The following is a 24,755-nucleotide window of genomic DNA, read 5'->3' as shown; positions in this document are numbered from 1 at the left end:
AAATTCTTGGGTAGTATAGATATTTTAACAATATTTGTTCTTACAATCCATGAGCATGGAATGTCTTTCCATTTCTTTGTGTCATCTTCAACTTCTTTCATCAGTGTTTTATACTTTTCAGAGTATAGATCTTTTACCTCTTTGGTTAGGTTTATTTCCTAGATATCTTATATTTGGTGCAAATGTAAATAGGAGTTTTTCTTAATTTCTCTTTCTGCTGCTTTGTTATTGGTATATAGAAATGCAACAGAGTTCTGTACATTGGTTTTGTGTACTGCCTTTGCTCAGTTTGTTTATCAGTCAGTTATACCAGGGTTTTTTTTGTGTGTGTGTGTGTGTGTGTAGTATCATGTCATCTGCAAAGAGTGAAAGTTTTACTTGTTCCTTACCAATTTGGATTCCCTTTATTTCTTTTCTGTTGTCTGATTGCTGTGACTAGGACTTCCAGTACTATGTTGGATAAAAGTGGTGAGCATGGACATCTTTGTCTTGTTCCTGATCTTAGGAGGAAAATCTCTTTTTCTCCCATTAAGGATGGTATTAGCTGTGGGGTTTTCATATATAGTCTTTATTATGTTGAGAATTATTCCCTCTTACCCTAATTTTTTGAGAGTTTTTATCATGAATTGATGTTATACTTTATCAAATGCTTTTTCTGCATCTATTGAAATAATCATATGGTTCTTCTCCTCTCATCGATGTGATATATCATGTTGATCGATTTGCCAATATTGACTCACCCTTGCCACCAAGGAATAAATCCCACTTGATCATAGTGAATGATTTTTTAATGTATTGTTGGATTCAGTTTGCTAGTATTTTGTTTAGAAATTTTGTATCTATGTTCATCAGGGATATTGGCTGCAGTTCTCTTTTCTAGTGGTGTTTTTATCTGCCTTTGGTATCAGGGTAATGCTGACCTCATAGAATGAATTTGGAAGTTTCTTTATCTATTTTTTGGAATAGTTTGAGATGAATAGGTGTTAACACTTCTTTAAATGTTTGGTAAAATTGAATGTTTGGTTCTGGACTTTTGTTTGTTGCGAGTTTTTTGATTACTGATTCAATTTCTTTGCTGGTTATCAGTCTGTTCAAATTTTCTGTTTCTTCTTGTTTCAGTTTTGGTATTTTACATGTTTCTAGGAATTTATTAATTTTTTTAGGTTATCCAATTTGCTGGCATATAGTTTTTCATAATCTCTTATGATTGTATTTCTATGGTATTGCTATTTCTCTTCTCTCATTTGTGATTGTATGTGTGTGAGTTCTCTCTCTTTTTTTCTTGATAAGTGTTGCTAGAGATGTATAAATTTTGTTGATTTTTTTTCAAAGAACCAGATCCTCATTTCACAGATCTGTTCTATTGTGGGTTTTGTTTGTTTGTTTATTTGTTTGTTTTTTTTTTTTAGTTTCTATATTACTTATTTCTGCTCTAATCTTTATTATTTTCTTCCTTCTGCTGGTTTTAAGTTTTGTTTGTTGTTCTTTTTCTAGCTTCTTTAGGTGTAAGGTTAGCTTGTTTATTTGATATTTTTCTTGCAGCTTGAGGTAGACCTATATTGCTGTAAACTTTCCACTTAGAACTGCTTTTGCTGCATCTCAGGGGTTTTGGACTGTTGTGGTTTTATTTTAATTTGTTTCCATGGACTTTTTAATTTCTTCATTTATTTCCTGGTTGACCCATTAATTGTTTACTAGCATGTTATTTAACCTCCCTGTATTTGTGGTCTTTCCAGATTTTTCTTGTGTACGTTTATCACAGCTGTATGTCTTGACCAATGTCCTAAGTGCAACAGTGCTTGTTGTCATTATCTCACATATTAAGGCTTTTGTTCCATGGTAGAAATATGGAAAAAGGATCCAGTCGGAGCATGTGTCCTTCCTTCACAGCTGCTGCTTCCCTTCCTTAGTCTGTGCCACAACAGATGTTTCTTATGTCTCATTCCAGTCCTTACTGTAAGTGCTTCCTGAAGGAAGACCCTGCAGGAGGATGCAGACTGCCCCAATTTCTATGGATTCCAGGGTCTGACACTGCCCATCAGCTTGAATTTTACTTTTATCAATTTGTCAGCTATCGTAGCTGAACTCTTAGCAATTTTTTGGCTGTTTCTACCATAGCTTAGTGTATATTTGCACCGATTCTCCTCAGATTTGGGATCAGTTGGTTGCTCTGCAACATCAGCTCTCAATGGATTAAAAAAAAAAGGTATGATTTTGATGTTAGTCCGACTAATTTTTATTTGAATACTGAGAGAAAACCTCCTTCCAGCTTTCTATATCTTGGCAGTAAGCCACAAACGAGGCCAGTGAAACATTAGCTGAAGCGAAATATTAGTAAGTGTTTTTCGTTGCTGGTACTTGACCTGCTCGCCTACTCTAATTCTGCTGTAGTGATCTTGGAAACATACATTTGTATAGAAGAGCTATTCATATGAAAGAAAGACAGCTGCCCCAGAGAACTTTCCATATTCATAACAGACATTGTGAGTGATAAAACTTCATTTTAACCCTCAGATACTGTGGAGGTATTTATCACAACAGCAACATCTAGCATGTCCTGACTAATGTAGCATTGAAGCTAGGATGTCTGAGGTGACAACACAGGCACAGATAGTAGAACAGGGGCAGAGATAAAGATACACGTATAGCATATAGGATGAAAGAAAACCCAGAGGCCTTGGGAACTTTTTTGAGGGCCACAGGGTTCTGGCGAAAAAGCAGGAATCCAATGATTAGGAACCAATGTGTAAGGCAAAGACTGACAGAGTTAATGAAATAATTGCAGAGATTTAGTTACAATAAAACTGCGGGCAAGGTCAAAATACATCGCCTAGGAAATGGAAACAAGGTAAGAACAAGTCACTCAGCAAAACTGACTCAGTGTGAGTGGAGAGTTAGTGAGTTCCTTCTGATTCTCAGCATCTTGGACAGATCTCTTTCTAGAGCAGTTTAATTGGCCCCAGCATCTAGGACCGCATGAATATACACAGGATGCCAAATAATCGTTATAACCGACAACATGACTAAGAGCCTCTGTTGGAGGAAAAGTCCCTTCAATGACGGAATATATCATGTTGCTCAAAATGCCATCATGAACTTCTCCTTCTGTGGCAAACAGCTTGAATGCTAAGACACTACCACCCACATCCATATGTCTCAGTGTAGGCTCTGCCAAGGTATCTGCTTGCCATTTGCTCCATCTCTCCAATGCCAAACACCCAGGTGAAAAGTGAAAGATTCAGTCAGTGTTTCTCAACATCCAGATGTTTGGCACCAAGTAAGCGAAATATCTGGATGCCTGACAGAGTTTCTCACTTTTTCATCTGGCCGTTTGGCGTCATAAAACACAAACCATTGTGTAGATGCTTAGGACTAAGAAAATACAAAACATTGTCACAAATTAGCACATTTTTTTCTAAAGTATTGCAGAATGATAGCCTTCAAATGGGCTTGGAGGACCTCTAATGTAACTTTGCCCAAAATGTACTTGTGGTATCTCTGTAAGGAAACCAAGGGAACTCCAGACAAACCTGTTTGGTATCTGGAAAGATTAACATCTGTTCTCTGGTTTTAGGTTATAAGCATGCATACAATTTCATTCAAAAAGCACTTATTGGGTGATTCCTCTGATCCAGGCCCCAAGGTACAATAAGGCAAATAAGATAGGTTCTCAAGGAGCTTACCTCAGTCTAGTAGAGTGGAGAAGTAAGGCAGCAACAAGGGAAATGGAGAGAAAGGGACTGTTTGGGGTGATATTTAAGACATTGAGTCAAGAGGACTTGATGACTGAGAGGACATAATCTACCACTGCTTGAGCATATCTTAGCTCTAGGCATATGGGAGGTACATACCAATCTCCCTCCCCCATTTAATCTGCATAAAACCCACATGTAGGCATTGTTATTCCTCTTGTATGATCAGTTCAGAGGGATTAAGTGACATTTCCAACATGACGCCACTTGAAAATGCAGAGGATGGTTTGTAAAATGACCTTTTGCCCCTGCACTTCTTTCCCTGATTTGCTTTGCCTCCCTTCAAATTTCTGGAACAAAGCTCAAGTCCTAGGTAGTTTAATCTTGTCATCCCAGGGCATGATCAGACCCTGGAGAAGGCCTAGATCCTGATGCGTTTGGATATTTCTCCAAATGGAATACGAATGGCTCAAGAAAGACAAACCAGCCAAAAGAAAGTCATAATTCATAAAAGGAATGATTGACACGTAAAGGGGAAAGAGAACTCAGACTTCAACATTAGAAAACCAGAGAAAATGGAATAGGCATAGACGTTAAGAGCAAGAGACAGAGCTACTCAGATAGAATTGGGTTGTTTCCTAACCAAGAAAACCCATTTCCCATCTTTAGGGTGTCAGATAAAAACACTTCTGTACTTAGGTAAGGAAAGATCCTATTCAAAGAGACAACCGCAATAGGGAAAACATTCCAGTCTCAAGATCTGCAAGTGTCTCAGAAATCAGCATATGTTCACCATACCTCAACAAAGCAGTTGAAACAAAAAAGAAAAAAGGAGAAAAAAAGCTTTTCTTTTATAAGGAGGGGTCATTAGGACTAGCGGGAACTCTTAAAGGGACTAGCAGGAACAGAGCAAGGGATAGCATGATAGAGGAGATCTGACGGGAAACATTTTGGCCGTGGTCAGCTGAATCTGAGGGTGCGCTGTTAAAGGGAAATGTTCTGTATTTTAGTGCTTGCTCAGACTTGGGGGACAACCAGAATTCTGGGGTCCTAGGGAGGAGAGAAGTCTGACCAAAGTTTGGTCAAGCCAAGGCAGAGGGTAAGAAACGGGCAATTGTAAACACTTGATCAGGAGTCATTTGTAGTACTGACCTCTGAAAAAAACTCATCTATTTTATCTGCCTTTTTTTTACTTTATGTGCCTTTCTCCCTACAGTGCAGGTTCATTCCTGCCTCTTTTCTTTAATGCTGCTATAATTAGAAAACCCTGTTATTAATTATAACATGTAGGATCCTACTTGCCCAACCCTGACCTCACCCTACTGCTAAACCAAATTTCCCTGGATAGAGACATAAATGATCCACCCAATTCTGAGGCCTGCTCTGCCCCATTATAGAAGGTGGGCCCAGGCTGGCTGGTGGATTCCCATGAAGTGGTGACTAAGCCTTGGCACAGGAAGCCCTGCTGGACTGCATTTCCTGGATTTCAGTTTGAACTGGAACATTCCTCAGATTTACTCATTTTCGTTCTGATGGAGCAACTTTTTGAAGTGGCAATTCTGAATCCTTACCACTGGCCTGTTATGAGACTCGATGACCCTACTCCTGAATTCCTTGGAAAGCTTAATTTAGAATGTAAATGATTTCAGAGTAGACAACGTTTATTGCCTCCTCAAGTTTCTGGTAAGAGATAAGTGGTTCTTTTGACCATGTGGAATCTTGCTTTAAGAATCCCCAGTTCAATGTAGTCTATGACCTTCACAGTAGATAAAAACACATCTTGGGGTGCCCGGGTGGCTCAGTCGGTTGGCCGTCCGACTTCGGCTCAGGTCCGTGAGTTTGAGCCCAGGGTCAGGCTCTGTGCTGTCAGTTTGGAGCCTGAAGCCTGCTTTGGATTCGGTGTCTCCCTCTCTCTCTGCCCCTCCCCCACTCACGCTCTGTCTCTATCAAAAAAAAAAAAAAAAAAAAAAAGAATAAACGTTAAAAAAAATTTTTAAAAAACACAAAACACATCTTAGCCCCACCAGTAGTTTTTAAAATCAAGACTGGAGACATTCAGTAAAAGTTCAATTATTAAGATGCACATTTTATTCTGCAATATGAGTGAACTGAAAGGTACAACAAAACTTGTAGAATTCCTTTATATTGTTGTTTCTTTTATGTTGTTATTTTAGAGGAGTTACAGAAAGACAAGAAACTACTTGAAGAACAGTTTATGATCTCTTTAATGCAGCTCCTCCTTTCCTATCCCAAGGATATTTCTTTACATCTTCTCCTTATTTCTAGCTTTTACTGTGATAATTGTTAATTGTAATCCAAATTCCTCTTACAGAGATTAAATTATATCCCCAAAGAAGGCGAGGTAGTTCCTAGGGACTGCATCAGTCAAATCAATTTGGATTAATGCTGTTCTTACAAGTGCAGGATGCAAGTTACAATGAAACACGGGGCGGGGGGGGGGTCTTGATAATTTACTGCAATATACCAAAGGCCACCATACATATCCCAGAGGTGAAGGCTTAAAATGCTCAAAGCTCAAAAAGGCAAATTAAAGAGACACTTTATATATCTAAAAAAAACTAAGATTAAAATGTGTGTCTGGATTACTGGCAACAATTTTAATTCCCTGGGTCTGTCAGAGAGAGAGACAGAGACAGAGAGAAGAAAGGAATATGTGAGACGAACACCATAATGTCAGGATGTGGTCATGGAGAAAGATAATGGCAATGACTCAGGCCTGATTAAAGTTAAGGAGAAAAAAAAATAACTTACATAAATGGTATGGTGTTGTTCTTCTGTAAATGAATCATTAGAAAACGATGGAAAAGTTCATTTCCCACAGCCCACCATATATTCTTCCTGAGTCTGATGCCAGAGTGCATCTTATTTACTGTTCTGTGTATTAAAACCTGTCATTTTATAAAGGAAAACCATGTCTGAAGTTGATCAAGAGTGTATAGTTGTTACCTAGGAAACAAATATAATTCCTACCACTATTGTGTACTTTATTTTAAATGAGGAATTGTATCCTTCTCAATTATTCAGTAAGATGGGAAAGTGGTAAACAATGCTATAAATCTCTAGAATTCACTCATGGTAATAGCACATTAAACACTTGGGCAACTAGAATTCACACAGCCAAACAGAACTGATTCTATAAGGACCACGAACAAAACAGGGGAAGGAAATTGGCTACTGAGCACGAGTACTGCTCTGCGTCTTATCTAATTGTACGTGGCCTACGTTAGCTGAGCTGGGACATCTCCTGCTGTGTCAGAAATAGATAACAGTTCGTAAAGTTGATAATAATTGACAAAGAAAAAAACTGTGCTGCAAACGACAGGATGCCTCAGAGGATTATCAAATGTATTATCTTGAAAAGATTGGATTTTCACAAGACTATCAAATGGGCGGAGGGAAATAGGAGAGTAAGAAAACTAAGACAGTTAATTGAATTTGCAAGACACATTGACTGTGACAAGGAGAAAATCAAGGGAATTACGTGGATAATTCAAGGAAAAAAGGACACCCTCTCTGAAAGCCTTGAAGTTTCACTTTATAGTTTATAAAGTGTGTGTTTGTGTGTGTGTGTGTGTGTGTGTGAGAGAGAGAGAGAGAGAGAGAGAGAGAGAGAGAGAATTTAGTGAGTTTTGGAACTATCTTAATATTTTTTTAAGTAATTAAAAATATTTTTTTCACTTATTTATTTTTGCGAGAAAGAGAGCTTGAGAGAAAGAGAGCAGGGGCAGAGACAGAGGGAGACACAGAAACTGAAGTAGGCTCCAGGTTCTGCACTGTTAGCACAGAACCTGACGCAAGCCTGGAACTCAAGAAACCTGAGATCATAACCTGAGCCAAAGTCTGACGCTTACCGGACTGAGCCACCCAGGCGCCCCTGGGACTATCTTAATGGTAATGGTAATGGAACCAATACTATTCTCACCATGGCTTTATTCACATGAGAAAAATGCTCTATATATTTGCGTGATGAAGTGGAAAGAATATCGTCTTAGGAATTAGGGAAACTGCACTTTGCTGCTCACTAATTGTGTAACTTGGCAAAGCCACTTAACTTAAAATTATGTTTTCCTGCTTTGAAGTGGTCCACATAATCTTTTTATTAATTTGACTTGGAAGCCAGATACTCACATAGATACCTAGTATTGGGTTAGAACTAAACCCAGCCACGTAATTGATTTTAAGCATCCTCAACTCTACAATCTGCAGCTGCCTTTCCCTCTAACAATTTGGATTTCCATTAAAAAAGAAAAGTTTAGAAGTGAGATTGCTGGATCATATGGTAGTTCTATTTTTATTTTTTGGAAGGAACTCCATACTGGTTCCCATAATGTCTATGTCAATTTTCATTCCAATTACATAAAATTACATACAATGCCAATCTACATACCAATTACATTACAGTGCACAAGGGGTCCCTTTTCTCCACATCCTCACCAACGCTTGCTACCTTTTAACTTTTTGATAAGAGGTATTTTAACAGTTGTGTAGTGATGTCTCGCCGTGATTTTGATTTGCGTTTTTGGATGATTAGTGATGTTGAGTGATTTTTCATATACCTGTTGGTCATTTATATGTCTTCTTTGGAAACATGTCTATTCAGGTCCTTTGCCCATTTTTTAATCAGGTTGCATAGAAGTCCCAAAGACCCTAATAAAAAGCATGCGCCCTAGGTCCTGCCATGCTTTCTCTGCCTGCACCCTGCCTTGACCTCCCCCCTCAAGGTGTGCTGAGCACCTCTTCCAGGACTTGTGAGTAATAGATACCACTATTTCACTTGTAGTCTTTTGTTGAACCATGGCTCATCACTGGTACCCCAGGGCTCTATATAAATGTTCATTTAACAAAATCACAACAACATACAATTGAATTTTATTCAACTTTAAAAAACAGTTTTTTTAATGTTTATTTATTTTTGAGAGAGACAGAGACAGAGAGAGACAGAGAGAGAGACAGAGCGTGAGCAGGTTAGGGACAGAGAGAGAGGGAGAGACAGAATCCAAGCAGGCTCCAGGCTCTGAGCTGTCAGAGCCTGACACAGGGCTTGAACTTATGAACTGCGAAATCATGACCTGAACTGGAGTCAGACACCTAACTGACTGAGCCACCCGGACGCCCCAGAATTTTATTCAACTTTAAAAAGAAGGAAATCCTGCCATTTGTGACAACATAGATAAACCTTGAAGACATTATGCTAAGTGAGGTAAGCCCAAGAAATGTATGATCTCGCTTATATGTGGAATAAAAAAAAAATTGAACTCATAGAAGTAGAGAGTAGAATGGCGGTTATGGGTAGGAGGTAGGAGCTGTCTATTGGTCAATGGGTACAAAGTTGCAATTATGTAGGATGAATAAGTCTAGAGGCCTAATGTACAATATGATGACTATGGCTAATAATACAACACTGAATACTGGGAACATGAGAGGTGCTCTAATTACATACACAAAAAGGTAACTCTGAGAGGAGACATGTTAATTAGCTAAAGTATAGTAATCATTTCACTATATATAGGTATATCTGGTCATTATGTTGTACACTTAAAATACATACAATGGTTTTTAAAATAAATAAATGAAAAAAGAAAAGCAAACATAATAATTTTGGTAACAGCTGCCTATTTATGTTGTCAGTGATTACAACTGTTTATTAATTGAAATGAAGAAAACAATCTATGTTTCTTGCTGTAATATCAGTACATTACTAGGTTTATATCCCAAGTAATATTTTTTGGTGATAATTTCAGTAATAGCTTAGCCTTAGACTTTATCCTTCAAACTTAATGTGACACATCATGGAAGTCAGCCTTAATTTTCTTGAGCTGTATATGGATCTAATAAAATAAAATCAACTCCAATATCTTACATTTGCCTCCTTCATATTAAGCTGGCCCTCATGGGAATTACAAAGACATCGTGGAAATGGTCCTGAACCAGTTAATAATAAAAATCTTTTTCCCTGAAGAAATTAATATACCATTTTGGGTACAATTTATTATTACATATTCATTTTAGATGGAACAGCAGGCAGCCTCAAGTAGAGATATTATAATAGTGTCCTCAAAGTCCCTGCCTGCTACTGCTGATCAGAACCTACATGCTTAATTCTTATTACACATCAATTATCTGCAGACTTTGAAATAACCACCTAATGCATCAGTTAATTAAATTTAAAGTCAGCATGTAAATGACCGAAATATCATTTAAAAATTTTACTTATAGATATTTTCCTTATTTGATGAATCTTGGATCATCATAGATGAAAATAAAACTACGTAAAAGGGAAGCACGTAATGGCCTACAAAATATTGACATTGAAGAAAATGTTCTTAAATACAGAGAAATACCAGTCCTTAATTTCTGTAAAGACTCCTCGTTGTTCAGCATAGAAAAAAACAAGAAAACGTCAGCTAATAGTAAAAAAGAATCGGACTTCATTCCTCACATGGAGGTACAATTCTTCAAAGGGTTTACTAGTTATCCCAACTGAAATAGCACTCCTCTGTAGCCTGGATGAAAGGCCGATTTACCTCTACTTATCCTGTTTACACAAGAATGCACTGAACTCCTAGTGAGGATTTTTTTTTTTTACTTAAACATCTACTTTTTTTTAATTTATTTTTTAAATTTGCATCCAAGGTAGTTAGCATATAGTGCAACAATGATTTCAGGAGTAGATTCCTTAGTGCCCCTAACCCATTTAGCCCATCCCCCCTCCCACAACCCTTCCAGTAACCCTCTGTTTGTTCTCCATATATAAGAGTCTGTTATGTTTGGTCCCCCTCCCTGTTTTTATATTATTTTTGCTTCCCTTCCCTTATATTCATCTGTTTGGTATCTTAAAGTCCTCATATGAGTGAAATCATATGCTATTTGTCTTTCTATGACTGACTAATTTCACTTAGCATAATACCCTCTAGTTCCATCCATGTAGTTGCAAATGGCAAGATTTCATTCTTTTTGATTGCCGAGTAATACTCCATTTGATTGCCGAGTGTGTATATATATACACACACCACATCTTCTTTATCCATTCATCCATCGATGGACATTTGGGCTCTTTCCATACTTTGGCTATTGTTGAGAGTGCTGCTATAAACATTAGGGTGCATGTGACCCTCAAAACAGCATACCTATATCCCTTGGATAAGTACCTAGAAGTGCGATTGCTGGGTGGTAAGGTAGTTCAATTTTTTGAGGAACCTCCATACTGTTTTCCAGAGTGGCTGCTGCACCAGTGTGCATTCTCACCAGCAGTGCAAAAGAGATCCTCTTTCTCCACATCCTCGCCAACATCTGTTGTTGCCTGAGTTGTTAATGATAGCCATTCTGACAGGTGTGAGGTGGTATCTCATTGTTGTTTTGATTTGTATTTCCCAGATGATGAGTGATGTTGAGAATCTTTTCATGTGTTGGTTGGCCATCTGGATGTTTTCTTTGGAGAAGTATCTATTCATGTCTTTTGTCCATTTCTTCACTGGATTATTTGTATTTTGGGTGCTGAGTTTGATAAGTTCTTTATTTCTTTTTAATAATTAAAAAAATTTTTTTAACGTTTGTTCATTTTTGAGAGAAAGAGACAGAGACATTGCATGAGTGGGGGAAGGGCAGAGAGAGAGGGAGACACAGAATCCAAATCAGGCTCCAGGCTCTGAGCTCTCAGCACAAAGCCTGACGTGGGGCTAGACCTCACTGACCACAAGATCATGACCTGAGCTGAAGTTGGGCACTTAACTGACTGAGCCACCCAGGCATGCCTGATATGTTTTTTTTTTTATATAGATTTTGGATACTAACCCTTTATCTGATATGTCATTTGCAAATATCTTCTCCTATTCCGTTGGCTGCCTTTTAGTTTTGCTGATCATTTCCTTCTCTGTGCAGAAGTTTTATATTTTAATGAGGTCCCAATAGTTCATTTTTGCTTTTGTTTCCCTTGCCTCTGGAGACGTGTTGAGTAAGAAGTTGCTGTGGCCAAGATCAAAGAGGTTTTTGCCTGCTTTCTCCTTGAGGATTTTGATGGCTTCTTGTCTTACATTTAGGTCTTTCATCCATTTTAAGTTTATTTTTGTGTATGGTGTAAGAAAGTGGTCCAGGTTCATTTTTCTGCATGTTGCTGTCCTTTTTTCCCAGCACCACTGGCTGCAGAGACTATCTTTATTCCATTGGATATTCTTTCCTGTTTTGTCAAAGATTAGTTGGCCACACATTTGTGGGTCCATTTCTAGGTTCTCTATTCTGTTTCATTGAAATGAGTGTCTGTTTTTGTGCCAGTACCATACTGTCTTGATGTTTACAGCTTTGTAATACAGCTTGAAGTCTGGAGAATTTTTGAAAACCATAGTGAAATCCTGGTCTGGTTTTGAGCAAAGAAAGAGGGCATTGAGAGCTGCTACAACACTGAGCAGAGGAACACTGCCGGGAGTGTGCAGGCCTCTGGTGGAGGAAAATCAGGCACCTGACCAGAATCTGGGGATGATTCCAAGTCACGGGACACAATGCTTTTGGCTCTAACAATGGGTGAGACCACTAGAACATTTTCTGACGTAGTCCTAAAGATTCTTTCCTCAAGATTCAAGAGAAAAGTCACAAAATCAAAGAAAACTGATCATGGGTCTCTATTTGGGAATCCAATAACCCTCAGGCAACATCTGTGACTGTGAGAGAAGCTAGACTGATGTCAGTGAAGACAAGTGTCAGGTGCTGAAAGAGGGATACTAAATAAACGTGTTACTGACCACACAACAGAATGGCCAGTAACCCATCCAAAAACAGTTTAAAGCTGCCAAGGAGAAGACATGAGGCATCAAGAACTCTACTACAGAGAGGAATTGGTTTGGGGATTTGGGATTCCAACTGGCTTGTCATATCCAAAGATATGAACTGCAATCAAAGATATTTTATTTTTATTTATTTATTTAAAAACAATTTTTTAATGTTTATTTATTTCTGAGAGAGAGACAGACAGAGCGCAAGCAGGGGAAGGGCAGAGAGAGGGAGACACAGAATCCCAAGCAGGCTCCAGGCTCTGAGCTGTCAGCACAGAGCCCAAAGCGGGGCTCGAATCCACAAACTGTGAGATCATGACCTGAGCCGAATTTGGACACTTAACCGACTAAGGCACCCCAAAGATGTTTTAGTTATACGCACTTCTCTAGAATATTTACGTCTTTATTATATTTACTTATCTTGCTCCACTGGATTAAAACACTGGGAAGGCAGGATGGATTTTTAAGGATTATCTGAAATATCTGTCAAATCAGGAGGCCCTCAAAACTCTTTCCCTCAAAAGATTTAGTATGGCAACACTAATATATGGAAGCACATATCTTGGATGAAAGATTCAGCTTCTGGCTATCACTTCTTTTTTCCTAGTTGCATACCATTAAGTGAAATGACATTTTAAACAAGTCACCTCAAGAAGCAACAGCTTTACAAACTGTTTCTACCGACTGTCCTAGCAGTAAAAAGAAGCTGCCCAGAGGGGCCCTGTCACCAGTGAGATGCTCCTTCTTCAGACGTATCAAGCAAGCCCAGAACCTATGCGCTAGTTTTAACTCCTTTCTCTCGAGCTCCAGGAAATTTAATACCAATTTACACCTTGTTGAAGAAACCAAAGGCCTGTGCCTTTGTTCTCTACAGGCTCCCAAATACCCCTGGCATAAAATAACACTGTCAAGGAGGAAAGTTAAGACATCCTAAATACGTTTGTGGTTTGTTTTTAAAATTTCAGACCTTATGTAAAACTCTTCCAAGTCTGTTACCCAGAACAATTTGACTTTTCCACGGATAAGTACAGTAATCCCTGCCCCCTTACCCAGAGTTACTGTTACCTGTGGTCAACTGGTCAACCAGCGTCTGGAAGCAGATGATCCTCCTTCTGACGTATCAGCAGAAGGTAACAGTAGTAGGCCTACTGTGCCTATGTCATTCACCTCCCTTCATCTCATCACACAGGCATTTTATCATCTCACATAATCACAAGGAAAAGGTGAGTACACTACAATAACATATTTAGAGAGAGAGAGAGAGGCCACATTCACATAACTTTTATTGCAGTATATTGTTATAATTATCCTATTTTATTACTAGTCATTGCTGTTAATTTATTACAGTGCCTAATTTATAAATTACATTTTATCATAGGCATGCATATATAAGGCAAACATCGTATATACAGGGTTAGGACGATCTGTGGTTTCAGGTTTCCTCTGAGGGGGTTTTGGAATAAAACCTGCATAGAAGGAGGGACTACTGCATCTCATTTTCCCAGACCCAATGCCAGGTCCTCTCCTTTGAAGAGAAATTTTTAAAAAATGCATTGGCACTCATGATCCAGACCTACCCTTCTGCCAGTGGTCATCCTAGATTATGTTTCTCCTTCCAGGTCACACTGGGATGAAAGAGCCTGAGTCTCAATGGTAATGTGGAGATAGTCATCTAAGCATCTAAGTATCTACCCACCAGGGACCTAAATACATGGGAAACAGGACCCACTCTGAAAATGTGACTTGGAGGATAAGTGATCATTATTTGTTCTCAAGTTTAATGCATAAATTTCCTAAATTCCTGTCATTCATTTGGCTGAATTTTTATTTTTAATTTGTTTTTAATGTTGGAATTATGTAATCTTTGTGCATATAAATTATGACTGACATGAAAACAATATTTGAGCTGCATAGGTTTATTGGGCAGAGATTCCCAATTTAGGAAAACACCCTTTGTATAAATGTCTGTGATCAATAATTCTTTGTCAGATGTCAACCTCATGCATAAAACATCTTACATATGCATAATTGGTGGCACATTAAAATAGCCTTTAAAATAATTTTCTTCTCTTTTCTTTGTCTATTCCAATCTTCTTCATTTTTTTTCCAAATAAAATAGGCACCCACTTTGTTTTCCATGAAATTACTCTCCAGACTCTTCAAATGTATTCCTCTCAGAGCTGTCCTCTTAGAGTATTCATTTAGTTCTGAAAGCAGCATTCATCTGATTTGTCTCTGCAATCATTGTTTCAGATGAGCGCATTCCCAAGGACAAATTTAAAAGCACTAATGCAGCTTTATCTCTTTGAAGTGGCCTACTCTGTCACAGGCATTCGGCATTACGGAGCTCTCTGGTCCAGCTCTAGCGTTCTCAGTAAGTACCTCCAAGTTTTTATTCTGCTTTCACAAAGGCACTGCACTCTTTGCTCTCAGTGTGTTATGGAAGGTGCTTCTCCAAGGAGGGTGAACAGGGGATCCCAGAAAGAAAGGAAATGATTCCAGCTGGAGGAAATGAGAAAGCTTTGTCAGTTTCCCAGTCTTGGTGAAATCCGTATTTCACGGAAGTGACCGTGAATCTTGCTGTTGGCAAGGTTGAAAACAAACATTTAATTAGGGCTATATGGAGTTAAGCTGACAGGCTCAATATATCTGTGTGTGTGTGTGTGTGTGTGTGTGTGTGTGTGTGTGTGTGGTGTAATATCTGTAAACATGTGACTTTTATTTCAAAATCAAGTGATTCCTAGTTAAAAGTGATTCAGTTGTGTAGTACACTATACCCTATTAGAAATAAGACTTGTTGTTAAGTGTGCATTTGCTAAGAAGTGCTTCTTATCAACTCTAAGAAACATATCTTGAGTATAATTTTCAGGCAGCCCCATCCTGTTCACATTGCCTTTCTTAACAGTACCTGAAAAGGTTTTTTAACTCAAGATTTTATAGCAACAAAAAAGATTAGCTGAGAATGATTGAGCCCACTCTATGGCTTGAACTCTGGTGCTTAATAAACATTTAACTTAACATCAAGCAACAACTAGAATTTATACAGAGAGGATTTTATTGTGATCCCTAAAAAAAATAGAAGACACTCTTAGGCACCTGAGGTTTTGAAATGTGTGTGTGTCTTTTTTTCCACAACACTTCTCTTTGGACTGTGTTGTTTTATTGGAACTTGCTTTCTATTTCCTGTGTCCCCAGACATGGAACCATGACTTAGGGAAAAGAACATAGTGTTAAAAAGTGTGACATTTGAAATCAACCACTTGTTCGAATCGGGCAAGCTACTTAACCTCTCCGACTTTCAGTTTATTCCTCTATAAAACAGGGATAGCAACATGTCAGTTATTTAAAACTCACCATATTGTTAGGCCATCAGGGTAATTCTCTCAAGGAACACAGATAGTCTTGCTAAACAGTATGTCTCTAACACTACACAGGACACTTTAATGCTGGAACAGAAGATATCCATTCCTCTGTAGTACATGATTGCAAAATGTTCTGAATCAATGTACACCATTTGGTTCTACGCAACTCAGAGGTCCCTTTCGTAGAATAAGCTAAACATTCTGATGTGTATGAATATTTGCTGTTCCTTGCTACCTTTTTTACCCTTGTTAAAAAGTAAGTCTCAGACCAAATTCTGTATTCATATGGAATTAAACATGTATCAGCAGGCAGGCATAAGAGTTCTAATGTTGTTATTGCTGAAGTTTGACAATGACCCAGCTTGCTGTCTTTTTAAAACAAATAATACCTGATATGAATAAGTCGTTAGAAACAGACCTAACAGTACTTCAGAGGCTGATTTTGTTACCTTTATAAATTAGTATCAGGCCAAAGGAAAAAAAAACCAAAATTCTGTCACTGAAAGATTAGACTCAAATCCATTTAGCAATTTAGCCTTAGGTGACATCCTGTTATGGACTCAATGGTTGTGTCTCTCCCCACCAATTCATATATTGAAGCCCTAATTCCCAAAGAGGTGATATTTGGAGGTGGGACCTTTGAGAGGTAAATGGGTTTAGATAAGGTCATGAGGGTGGCACCCTCACAATGGGGTTAGTGCCCTTATAAGAAGAGGAGTACAGACAGCTCTCCATGCACAACCACTGAGAAAAGTCCATTTGAGGACACAGCAAGAAGACAACTGACTATAAGCCAGGAAGACAGCCCTCATCAAGAACTGAATCTGTCAGCACCTTGGCCTTGGACTTCCCAGCTTCTAGAACTATGAGGGATGTCTGTCGCTTGAACCACTCAGTGTGTGGTATTTTGTTAGAGGAGGTCATGCTAAGATACATCCCAAACAGTACAGGTGGCAGATTTCATGCAAATCTTAAGTGTGTTTCCATACTACTTTAACCAATACACATCTTGAATTACATTCATTTCACAATTGAGAACCCATTTCTACCCCCCATTATACTGATTAACACACCACTAAATTCACCAATGAAAATCCATTTCTGAAATTAATTATGCTAATTAGCCACTCATCTGGCATTTCATTAAATATAAGGACAGATGAAGCTCATGTTATGAAGGCTTCTCAAATGGGGATTTTTGCCATAATATTGGCTGACTACAGATAGAGTGTGGATTTTTTTTTTATTACAACGAATAACAGTCTGACAGTCCTAAAGTGAAGTGAAAACTAATGTACACGTTCATATCCCATTTTACGCTGAAGAATTTTAAAGGTAAGTTACCAATATCATGACACCAGGTATCTCATCTTTTCTCTCTGTCTCTTTCTCTGATCTATGATTTCTATTCCATTTTTCTACTGAAGGTAGAAACCAGGTTAATTTGGGGGCAGGATGATTCCTCCTTGAATCTGTGGCAGCAGCTCATACCTCTCCACGACCTCACACAACATTTGCAGAAGCCATGACACCCCGTTACTTCCTTTTACCAGATATAGCCCTCTGGATTCACACCCCTGAAGTTTTTATAGTTCCACAATTCCATGATTACTATGTGTGACCTATAATGCCCTGGTATTTGTTCGCACTGCCTTATCCTCTAGGATAATAACGGCAAACTATGGGGGAAATTGGAGGAGAACTTTCTAGGCTAGGGAATACAGTGCAGTTGTCTGCCACACAGAGCCTACAAATGGGCCACACATATGACAAGTTCTATCAGTGTCCTAAATCTTCTTCGCTTTCCCCCCCACATTTTGGAGGCATACTTCTTTAGACCATTTGTAGAAACAGAATAACCCAAAATCAAGCAATGGAGGGGACTTTACTTGTGGAAAGAGCTAAAATTTCAAAAACCCAGATGTAATATAATCTAAACACACATACTGTGCCTATTCTGTAGTTTAACATGAAAATTTGAATTTGAAACAGTTAGTAATGTGTGCAAATGGATTAGATATCTTTGCTTTTGCCAACATGAAATGTGTAGGTCTTTTAATTTGTTTTGGTGAGTAGGGGTTTAAGGAAATAAGTATGGGTGATATATGCCTATTTCAGCCTCCTTTTACCCTCCACACTTTGGCAAGACTCATAGATCTTGGCTGGAGAATTAGTCCTTTCTTGGCTTTTGTTTCTCTTTTCCTCACTTTATATTTTATGTAGAAACTATTTCCTCTTGAGTTCCTTCTTACACCTTAATTCAGTGGCCCATTCTAGTTTATTCATTCCAGATGTTTCTTATGCAGAGCATAAAATACATAATGTATGACATACTTGTGGGTAGCCATGCTTTTTCATTCAACCTTATATTGGGTTTCTTGGCATCCTAAATTTTTTTAGGTGATGAGATTTCATGTAACACAGTAACAATGTTTCACATTATCTGGTATTATATGCATTTAAAAGAACTTCAATTATTTTACAAATAGCACACATTCATTTTGTGTGGCTACAGAGGGTAAGATTTCAGATGTGTATTTATGAAGTAGGATTTAGGAAAAGAAGATTTTGGGTGTGTGTGTGGCCTAGAAAATCTGATTGATTCTTTTAAACCACTGGGCTATATGTACATTGAAAGAAATGTGAAGAATTAATCAGAAGATAAATCTGTTGTACTGGGGTCGGAAATATATCTGATGAAACAATAATTATATATATATATATATATATATATATATATATATATATGTTTATATATGTATATGTTTATATAGATGTTTAGAAAGGTTGTAAAGGTAAAATCACATGGAAAAATATATTTAGAAATATTCTGAATGTTGTATTTGCATAATAAATGTTAAAATTTATTTAAAATTTATTTAAAATAGATTTAAAAACTTTGTCTCAATCATAACATTTAATATAATAAATAGATGGCATAAATGAGAGAATGCTTACAGTGTTCATATTCTTATGATCACAACAGTGAGGTGATGCCAGAATATTTTTGGAATTTGGCTAAATTGGGGACTTATACATAAACATAATAAAGTCTGGAAGGTTTGTAATGAAAGCTCTCCACAAACTGGGTATAGAGGGAACATACTTCAACATAATAAAGGCCATATATGACAAGTCCATAGCTAACATCATATTCAATGATGAAAAGCTGGAAGGTTTTCGTACAATCAGGAACAAGACAAGGATTCTCACTCTCTCCACTTTTATTCAATATAGTTTTGGAAGTCTCTGCCAGAGCAATTAGGCAAGAAAAATAAATAAAAGGCATTCAAATTGGGAAGGAAGAAGGAAATCTGTCACTATTTGCAGATGACATATTATATAGAAAAAAAGCCCTAAGGATTCCATTGAAAAACTGTTAGAATTAATAAACAAATTCAGTAAAGTTGTAGGATACAAAATCAATATACAAAAAATGTGCTGCATTTCTTTATACTAATAATGAACTATCAGAAAAAGAAATTAAGAACAAAAATCCCATTTACAACTGCATCAAAAAGAATAAAATAACTGTAAATAAATTTAACCAAGGAGGTAAAAGGACTATATTTTGAAAACTACAAAACTTTAATGAAAGAAATTGAAGAAGACACAAATAAATGGAAAGGTATTCTATTCATATATTGGAAAAATTGGTGTTGTTAAAATGTCCATGCTACACAAAGCAATCTACACATTAAGTGTAACCCCCATCAAAATTCCAAAGGCATTCTTCACAGAAATAAAACATATAATCTTAAATTTATATGGTACCATAAAAGATCCAGAATAGCCAAAGTAATTTTGAGAACGAAAAAAGCTGGAGGCATCACAGTACCTAATTTCAAACTATATTATAAAGACACAGTAGTTAAAACAATATAATATTGACATAATAACAGAAAGGTAAATCAATGAAATAAAATAGTGAGCCCAGAAATAAACTCATGTGTATATGGTCAATAACAGTGACAAAGGAGCCAAGAATATATAATGGGGAAAGGACAGTCCCTTCTATAAATGATGTTGGGAAAATTGGACAGCAACATGCAAAAGAATGAAACTATCTTACATCATATACAAAAGTTAATTCGAAATGGATTAAAGACTTGAATAAAGACCTGAAACCATAAAAATCTTAGGAAAAAACATAGGTAGTAAGCTCCTTGACATAGGTCTTGGTGATGATTTTTTTTAATCTGACACCAAAAGCAAAAGAAACAAAAGCAAGTGGTCTACATCAAACTAAAATACTTCTGTATAGCAAAGTAAGCCAGTAACAAAGTGAAAAGGCAACCTCCTGAGTGAGAGAAATTGCAAATCATATATCTTATAAGAGGCTACTATCCAAAATTTACAAAGAACTGATACAACTCAATAGCAAAGAAACAAACAAAACCCCAGGAAATCCAATTTTAAAAATGGGCAGAAGATCTGAATAGACATTTTTCCAAAGATGATATACAATTGAACAACAGGTATACGAAAAAATGCTCAATATCATTAATCATCAAGGAAATGCAAACCAAAGCCAAAATAAACTGTCACTTCACACTTGTTAGAATGGCTATCATCAAAAAGACAAGAAATAACAATTGTTAGTGATGATGTAGAGAAAGGGGAATCCTTGTGCATTGTTGGTGGGAATGTAAATTGGCACAGGTAATTCTCCTGCCCCACAGTTTACTCCAATACCAACAGTTCTCCAGTATAATGCAGTAGGTTACAGCTGAAAGAGCTCCATGAGGTGAACTTAGTCTTAGGGAGAGAACTTAGGGAACCCCAAAGTCAATAGGGGAGACAAAACAAGGGCAGTAGTTGGGACACCTGGGTGGCTCAGTTGGTTAAGCATCTGACTTTGGCTCAGGTCATGATCCCACAGTTGGTGGTTTTGAGTCCCACATCAGTCACTGTCCTGACAGCTCAAAGACTGGAGCCTGATTCAGATTCTGTGTCTCCCTCTCTCTCTGCCCCCTTCCCCCATTCACACACACTCTCTCAAAAATAAATAAGCATTAATTTTTTTTTAAAGGACAGTAGAGAAATTTGAGCTTCTGGTAGCTATAGCAAACATTAAGTACGGTTCAACTCCTAGCCATATGAAATATAATCTTACACTAAAGTTTTATCTGCCTCAGTTACTATTACCTGATATATCATGCCCAACTTTCCACACACACACACATACACACACAATTTTACAAAGCATGCAAAAAGGCAAGAAGAAATACAGTCTTCAGATCAGGCATTAATATGATTCAAATATTTCACAGATGTTAAAATATCAGAGAATTTGAAGTTTACAATTAATATGTTAAGGACTCTAATTGAGAATTACAAAACATGAAAGAAAAGGTGGGTAATGTAAGCAGTGAGAGGGAAACTCTAGGAAATAATCAAAAGGAAATACTAGAAATTTAAAAAGCACAGTAACAGAAGTGAATAATGATTTTTATGGGCTCATCCGTAATTGGACACAATGGAGGAAAAATTTAGTGAATCTAAATGTAGGTTAATAAGAACTTCTCCAACTGAAATGCACAGAGAAAAATGAATAAATAAAACAGAACAGAACTTTCAAAAACTATGGGAAAATTTCAAAATATGTGAGACATTATTAATTGGAGTAGCATTGCAAGAAGAGAAAACAGAGAAGAAGAAATATTTTCATAATGGCTAAGAACATTCCAAAATTAATGACACCAAATCACAAATCTAAGAAATTCGGAGAACACTAAGCAGGATAAATACCAAACCAAACTAAACTAAACCAAATCAAACAAAAACAATAAAACAAAACAACCCCCCCAAAAAAACACCAAAAAAAAAAAACCAGAATGAGAGCAACAACAAAACTATACATAGGCATATCATATTCAAATTGAACAAAAACCAAAGACAGAAAATCCTAAAAGAAGTCACAGGAAAAAAACAAAACAAAATAAAACAAAACCAAAAAAACCTAAAATAAAAAACTTGTCAGAGAAGAACAGGATGACAGTTACAGCAGACTTCTTCCCAGAAATTATGCAATGAAGAAGAAAGTAGAATGAAATATTTAAGGTGTTGAAAGAGAGACAAACAAACACCAATCTAGAATTCAAAATTAAGTGAAGTTATCTTTCAAAAATGAAGGAAGATTAAAGACTTTCTCAGACAAAAACAGTAAATTCATTGTTAGCCTACATGCCCCACAAGAAATGTTCAAAGGGAGTCTTCAAGGGGAAAGAAAATGATACAGTTAAGAAACTCAGATCTACATTAGAAAAAAAAGAAGAGAATGAGCCTGAAACATTATATATTGTTAAAAAGTAAGAAGATGATCAAAAAATATCCACAATAATGAGATAAGTCAAAAGGACCCCAGAATCAACAAAATAGTTACCCACGGCCAAAGCTAGAATAATTTGAACAGCAACAAGAGAAAGATTGTATTGAATTATAACCCAAAGTATAAAATATTCATAAGTTGTATAATTATATTTAAATATATATTTTATATATAATATATATGAAAATACAGATCAATCCCCCATGCAAGAATGTACAAATAGATTACATAGATATTCTGCCCAAAAAGAAATGGAACATAATTCCATACTCCTGAGGTGTGAGCTAGGCACCATAACTTCCTTCCAAAGTGTACAGTAATAAAAGAAAGTAAAAAAGAGTAACTTTACAGTGAAAAAATCTGACAAACACTATTTCAGCCAGTTCATCAATATTAACATCAATAATAATAAACCTATTTTGATATCATGCAGCTTTGACATGAAATAATGAGAATGGCACTTTGCTTCTGTGCTTTTCCTCCCCCAAACCTATAATCCCTCTTTAATCATGAGAAAAATGTCAGAGAAGTCTTAGCTAAGGGACTTACTACAAAATACTTAACCAGTAATCTTTAAAAACATAGAGGTCATGGAAAACAAAGAAAGTCTGGGAAACTGTCATAGCACAGAAGAGTCTAAGAAAACATGGCAATTAAATACAATATGGTTTCCTGGATGAGATCCTGGAATAGAAAAAGAACATTAGACCCACAAACGTATGGCCAACTAATCTTTGACAAAGCAGGGAAGAATATCCAATGGAATAAAGACAGTCTCTTCAGCAAATGGTATTGGGAAAACTGGACAGCAACATGCAAAAGAATGAACCTGGACCACTTTCTTACACCTTACACAAAAATAAACCCAAAATGGATGAAAGATCTAAACGTAAGACAGGAAGCCATCAAAATCCTAGAGGAGAAAGCAGGCAAAAACCTCTTTGACCTCTGCCGCAGCAACTTCTTACATAACATGTCTCTGAAGCCAAGGGAAACAAAAACAAAATGAACTCTTGGGACCTCATCAAGGCAAAGAGCTTCTGTACAGTGAAGGAAACAATCAGCAAAACTAAAAGGCAACTAATGGAATGGGAGAAGATATTTGCAAATGACATGTCAGATAAAGGGTTAGTATCCAAGATCTACAAAGAATTTACCAAACTCAAACTCAACACTCAAAAAACAAATAATTCAGTGAAGAAAGATAGACATTTTTCAAAAAAAGACATCCAGATGGCTGATAGACACATGAAAAAATGTTCGACATTGCTCATCATCAGGGAAATACAAATCAAAACCAAAATGAGACACCACCTCACAAGAGTCAGAATGGCTAAAAGTAACAACGCAGGCAAGGGCAGATTTTGGCAAGGATGCGGAGAAAGAAGAACACTTTTGCACTGCTGGTGGGAATGCAAACTGGTGCAGCCACTCTGGAAAACAGTATGGAGGTTCCTCAAAAAATTAAAACTAGAACTACCTTATGACCCAGCAATTGCACTACTAGGTATTTATCCAAAGGATACAGGTGTGCTGTTCCAAAGAGACACATGCACCCCAATGTTTATAGCAGGGCTACCGACAAGACCCAAAGTATGGAAAGAGCCCAAATGTTCATCAACAGATGAATGGATGAAGAAGATGTGGTGTATACACACACACACACACACACACACACACACACACACACACACACACACACACTGGAGTATTACTCGGCAATGAAAAAGAATGAAATCTTGCCATTTGCAACTACGTGGATGGAACTAGGGGTATTATGTTAAGTGAAATTAGTCAGTCATAGAAAGACAAAGGTCATATGATATCACTCATATGTGGAATTTAAGATACAAAACAGATGAACATAAGGGAAGAGAAGCAAAAATAATATAAAAAACTGGGAGGGGGACAAAACATAAAAAACTCTTAAATATAGAGAACAAACTGAGGGCTGCTGGAGGTGTTGTGGGTGGGGGATGGGCTAAATGGGCAAGGGGAATTAGGGAAGACACTTGTTGGGATGAGAACTGGGTTTTATATGTAGGGGATGAATCACTGGATTCTACTCCTGAAATCATTATTGCACTATATGCTAACTAACTTGGATATAAATTAAAAAATTAAAAATAAATTAAAAATAAATAAAGAAAAAAGAAAAAGAGCATTAGATAAAGACTAAGGATGTCTGAAGAAAGTATTGATTTTAGTCAGTAATAGTGTATCAATATTGGTTAATTATGACAATATATTATACTATATACAGGTTATTGTTATACTACTGTAAGCTGTTAATAATACAGAAAACTGGGTGCAGAGGATATGAGAAATTTTTGTACTGTCATCATACCTTTTCTGTAAATCTGAAACTACTTTAAAATTTAAAAAATTACTGGGGCGCCTGGGTGGCGCAGTCGGTTAAGCGTCCGACTTCAGCCAGGTCACGATCTCGCCGTCCGTGAGTTCGAGCCCCGCGTCAGGCTCTGGGCTGATGGCTCAGAGCCTGGAGCCTGTTTCCGATTCTGTGTCTCCCTCTCTCTCTGCCCCTCCCCCGTTCATGCTCTGTCTCTCTCTGTCCCAAAAATAAATA

The 24,755-nt window shown here is 37.1% G+C and overlaps 1 long non-coding RNA gene across 2 annotated transcripts in view; it reads right to left on the bottom strand.

Moving 5' to 3' along the window:
• Nucleotides 1–24,755, bottom strand: part of LOC122232929 — a 198,557-nt gene that overhangs the window by 63,156 nt on the left and 110,646 nt on the right. The window contains exon 3 of one of the 2 annotated variants that reach the window (XR_006210309.1): nt 13,811–14,977. The exons of the other annotated variant lie outside the window; for it this stretch is intronic. This is a non-coding gene — a long non-coding RNA (uncharacterized LOC122232929). Of the gene's footprint in view, nt 1–13,810; nt 14,978–24,755 lie in introns of those variants that run through there. 2 annotated transcript variants of the gene reach the window in all.

The sequence above is a fragment of the Panthera tigris genome, chromosome D4 (genome assembly GCF_018350195.1).
Source record: "Panthera tigris isolate Pti1 chromosome D4, P.tigris_Pti1_mat1.1, whole genome shotgun sequence".
NCBI classification, from domain to species: Eukaryota; Metazoa; Chordata; class Mammalia; order Carnivora; family Felidae; genus Panthera; species Panthera tigris.
This window is presented reverse-complemented; position numbering and strand designations above follow the sequence as displayed.